Raw genomic sequence first — 5,913 nt, 5'->3', positions numbered from 1 at the left:
CGCACGCACGCACGCACGCACGCACGCACGCACGCACGCACGCACGCACGCACGCACGCACGCACACACACACGTAAACGTGAAATACGCGACATACGTAAAGGGAAGTATTAATGAAGCACAAAATTTAGTAAAAAGAACAAACTTCTGGGAAATTTTGGACACTTTAGAGTTTTCCTCTAGATAGTGTAAAATTTAAGATAATTGGTTGAAAAACGTTTTGGAACTGAGAAAGAAAAGTATTTCATTGAAAAATCATGATTTCGGAAACCTAGGGAGTTTCCACTAGATTTCTGAAATGGTGGAACGTTAACCGCAATGGCGCGTACAATACACACACACACAAGTCGGAAAGTACGGAACAACAACCAACCAGAAAGGACAATACTCATATTCTCTTTTCTGAGTGGTCGACTAAACCCGAACATACCTGACTGGAAGTCTTGCTCGCGCAAGCTGCAAGTGCGGCTTAAGAAACTTGCGCAAACAAAAAGAGAGTGAGAGTGAAGAGTGATCTACAAACTTTCGCGAACGCAACATGCGTTAAACATAAACGTCGCAAATAAAAAAGGTTTTAGCACTTGATATTGCTAGAATATGCTATTCAAGCATATCAAAAACATTAGCGTTAGTGATGTATTGAACAGTTATGTAATCTTTCTTAAAATATATATTCTAAACTTATACTTACGTAAAATAAGTGAGTGTAGTACTTACCTTTCCTGGACGTTCCTATCCTAGAGTTGTAACCTGAAAATAAAAGAAAATAGGACGCATCGAGAGGGAAGGAAGGACAATGGTGCTAGTACGTCCCAAAATAAGCACCTGGCGACCGTGAATCCTGAAATAAGTGAAAACTTTAATTCAAACTGGTCAAAACTCCGGTCATAACCTTATTATTATACCTATTATATTTTATTAACGCGCACTGCATCAGCAGCTATATACATCTTGCAGTATATCCTGACAGCTCCTGAAAAGGTAGGTCACATCCTGTCCTCTGCAGCTTCTAATTATCTCACTTGCTTTACCTGTAACAAATAAAAGGGACATATCAATTATACATTCATATATACACATATACATATACATACAGTGCTTGTCGTAGGTGCTTGCCAGGCTTTTTGTAAATTTCAACAATAAAATCTTGGACTCCTTACTTGTTTTGTTTCTAAGTAATTTTTGCAGCTTACAAACATCTTATCTGTGCCTTATTCTAAATATTTGTATTTATTTTTATTGTTAAAAGGCACTCATATTTTCACTTGCTCTGTCTTAACCCCTTAACCCTCTGTTAATTTTTTACTATATAGAAAATCTCAACTGTCATTTTTTACTTTATGTGACAAACTTACTGGATATTTATTTATGTATTTATTTATTTGTAAGCTATTGATCCTGCGACCGTCGGTCGTAAAGGCCATGCTGCCCGCCTAAATTCTTGCGGAATCATCTGTAACATTCCAGGGCAATGCGGAAGGGAGGTTTGTTCCTAGACATATTGCAAGAACCACCGCTGGGGAGGCAGATGAAGTCAAGATGCCGGAAAGACTTAAGAGATCGAGATCCGTCCAGTGAATTGATGAAGGAGCATGCACTGGACAAAGCGAAATCAAAAAGAGACTCTTGTATTTTATTTTTTGTTTGTGACAAAGAATTGGCAGTCAGGCAACCTATATTATTAAACTAATAATATAAAAATATAGGGACATGAAGAGCCGTTTGCAGGATGTTGTGCGTGAATGTGTTTAAAATATATATATATGTATACACATATATACTTCGAAATAATTTGTTTTCTTCATATAGGATGCTGGATTTACATCACATATATATAAAAACCCCGTATACCCCCTTAATTAATTTTAAAATATTGCAAAAAAATTCCTCAGCCAGGAATTAAACCTAGAATCTCCGGCTTTCCGGGCCGTCGCCTTCCCTGTTAGGCCACCGAGGCACTTGGAGTTTGTCGCGCAATACTTAGTATATCTATCAAATATGATCAGAACATTTTAATACCGCTTCTTTCTCCAGTGTAAATTCTAACAATTAGTGATAAATCGAGATTACTTTCAGGTTCTATAAGTCTTATTAAACTAATAATATATAAATATAGGGACATGAAGAGCCGTTTTTTCACAGTTGTGCGTTTGGTATTGAGTAAAGTTGCTAATTTTGTCTAATCAAAGATTGAGGCGAGATTGGCGTTTACGAATATTTGTAATCTTTCTAGAATTATAAAAGGACATAAGGACCAATTGCCTGTCTTTTTAAAGTCTGACGTGGTCTATTGTATAAGATGTAAGGTCTGTCAGGCCTTATACGTTTGGACAAACTAAAAGATTGTTACAGACTCGGATTTTAGAACATCAGAAAAATATTTAGTGAGATTCGGCGCGGCGCTCTGTGATTACTGCCCACTACTTAAATTGCGCACACGAATTTGATTGGAGTGAAGTAAAGGTATTGGATGAAGAGCATTCCTATATAAAACGATTAATTTCTGAAATACTTTTCATTAAAAAATAACCGTTAGATCTTAATTTACAAAGTCATACCGATTTGTTGGACTCGGCATACTTGCCTCTTATCGACCGTTTCAAGAAACTTTAGTTTCATACGGACATGGTTGTTAATGTGGCAATAGATGTCTCTGTCCTTTTGCTGTGTCTCTTTGAATTCGAATACTTGCTTCACGCGATCACTTGACTTTTAACAGTGTCAAAAGAGTGACAAGCTATATTTTGATTCAAGTTGACTTTGAGAGTATCATGACGCGCAATTATTAACAACCTGTAAGCTTTGTATGCTATTTTTTTACTTATTTGTTGGTTTTTGCATTGTATATATTTGCTGGTTTTATTTTGTTACATACAAGTTCTCGTTTCTGAAGATGATCCAAATCTAGGATCAAAACGTTAAACCATTTCTAAATTAATAAATCACTCCATTTCCACACACCAACATCCGTGTTTAAGCTCTTAGTGGCCCATTAATCTTTCTCATTTTATTAGATTGTTTCTTTAAAGTCTTATTACTTCTTTGTTTGAATAATTATTAGTATATTTTTGTGCTAATAACATCGCGCACATATCCTTATTCACATCTATTTTACATAATAAAATTAATACTCATCTTAATATAGTCACACAGATTTGTTGCAGTGACAGTTGTACGCACTCACTGTGGTCTTCTGTACCTGCAACATAAAACTTATATATTAACATTTTTTTATTACACTGACTATATTATATTTTAATTAAATTATTTATTTAGTAAACATTTTTTTTTTTTATATATTTTTTGACTACTTACACTTTTAATTATACAACACCTCTATACTGTGACAGCTCAAAGTCCCTGGCAGTTGACAACTCCTAAAATAAAAAAAGTGACATCAAATTGCAATAAACACATTTATTTCTATTTAAATTATTTATTTAATACTCATCTCGCCGGTTAAAGCTATTAATTACCTTGCTTTACTGGTGGTGGACAGAGCACGTTGAACTGACAGCTGCAAAATTCACTATCTGAAAAATACATTAATGCATTTAAAACAATAAAAAGTTTTGCATAAACAAGTACAATTACACACACGGATCCAAAAAATATAGTAATTATATTTACTTTATTGCTACTTCCATCTGTCAGCACACCACACCTTTACTTGTCACCAGCACATAACTTGTGTACATAAGGGGAACATTATTGTTACTTAAGAATAATTAAAAGGCCGATACGAGCAGTAAATACAGGATGTGCGTGTATAAATATAAGTCTTTATTCCAAAAAAACACAAACGTTTCGGTCCTCCAGTTTGGACCTTCTTCAGTGTGATAAACTTCTAATGCATGTAACAGATAATTAGCGCACAAGATACATCGTAATAAAATACAAAAAAACAAATTAATAAAACTCACTCAATGAAAAACAAATTAGATCACAACATCACAAAATTATAAAATAAATGATGTCAATCGTATATGACCACGAATTACAAATACTGTGTACTGACAAGAAAACATAACAACCAGCAAATATATAAAAGTATCCCCACTATATGATCAGAAGATCAAAAGTTTACATTAGGTTGTGACCGGGGTTCTTTGGAAAATATGCTGTGTACTCACAGTAATCACGGTCGCCAGTCCGTTTACCCTCCAACGGACAAGGTTTGACTTGTTTTCTTTCTGTTTCAGATCCCGCCGCCGTTCCGGATGTTCCCAGGATACTCCTACGGATCTCCAGGATTTTAACACGGATCAGGATTCCTCGGACGGATGAAGGATGCACCAGGTATTTATTAACACAATTGTTTTACTATAAGTGTATGTATAAATATTTATTTTCCTTTTCAATTAATCTTAGTCTCACAACACCTTCGCTCAATACAATATTTTAACTATTTGTAATTCGCAAACTTATTTTATACGAAATATCGATTAATGAGCTCTACAAGCTTTTTCTTTGCTCGCGTAACGCTACGCCGTCCGTACGTCGCGAGCGCTTGTAACTAACTAATATCGATTAATGAGCTCTACAAGCTTTTTCTTTGCTCGCGTAACGCTACGCCGTCCGTACGTCGCGAGCGCTTGTAACTAACTAATATCGTTTAATGAGCTTTACAAGCTGTTCTAATTGCACGCGTTACGTTGCTATGTCCGCACGTCGCGAGCGCTTGTAACCGACTGACTTCTCGCAGGTCCGCTCGTGTCTCGCGCCTGTGCTCTCCCCACTCCGGGTTTTTGTATATCATCCTTAAGGAAGGATTTTGGTAGATTTGTCATGTATGTATAACTGTTGTTTGTGTGCCAGAAAGTGGTGTCTTAATCTTGTGTTTTGTGTAAACGTGTTTGTTAAATGTTGAACCTGTGTGTGTGTGAACTAGTATGAATGTAGAGTGTGAATGGTGCATGTTAGAATCCTTAAGGGTGTGTGTTTGGAAACTTGTGTGTATGCGTGGCTGTGGGTATGTCGGAATAAATGTGTATATTAACGTGATCATGTGCGTGTGTGAGTGTTCCTATGTCGTATGTGTGTGTTTGGACCTGTTGTTGCTCACTATGAGTGTAATTTTTATATTTGTCGAATGTCGTCCTTAAGGTCTATGATTGCGTGTGTGTGCCTTACAAGTGTGTGTGGTTTGAATCGCGTGTATTTTTGTTTTTAATTAATGTGTTTGTGTTTACGTGTTTGAGTGGGAGGGGGAAAGACTTTCTTTTAACACCTAAACTTGCTCCTTAAAACACAACGAACACGCCGTTGCCCTTCAGGCCCGTTACTTACTAAGGTTAACATAAAAATGACTCTTAATACTACTCTTGGTGTGAACAAAATAAAATTTAATATTAACACAAAATATCTATCTCATCGGCCTTACGACTCACTGGCCTTAATAACCCACACCATATCTTTCTTTAAACTTGGCTTTAGTTTTGCCGTACCAAAAACTGAAAATCAACATTAACTAAAACTAACTGCCCTGCCGGCCTTATACATTACTGGCATTGATAAAATTTATAACACCTTTTCTTAATATCCACTTTGACCCTGCTATCCATATATATATATAAAAAACAATTAAAAATTAAAAACTTATCTTAGTCAGAATTAGTCGCCCTGCTGGCCTTACGCCTCACTGGCCTTAACAAAAAACATAACATTTTTTCTTAATATTAAAGTTCTGTCATTGTCTCTATATTCTCCGCACCGTTCCTCGCGGCTTCCTGCAGGATCTCCACCAACCCTTCTTCTGGCGCTGGCTTCTCCTGCTGTTGCTCAGGTTGTGGCTCCTCCTGTCCTGGCTGGGACCCCTCCTGGGGCCCTGGTGACAAGGTCGAAAAACATGTTTATAAAAGTAACAGTCTAAACATTTGATTTATACATTTCAAGTAAAGAAAAATAAGGTTT

Source organism: Pseudomyrmex gracilis, unplaced genomic scaffold (assembly GCF_002006095.1).
Source record: "Pseudomyrmex gracilis isolate BER0280 unplaced genomic scaffold, ASM200609v1 scaffold_2031, whole genome shotgun sequence".
Lineage (NCBI taxonomy): Eukaryota > Metazoa > Arthropoda > Insecta > Hymenoptera > Formicidae > Pseudomyrmex > Pseudomyrmex gracilis.
Note: the sequence above shows the minus strand (reverse complement) of the source record.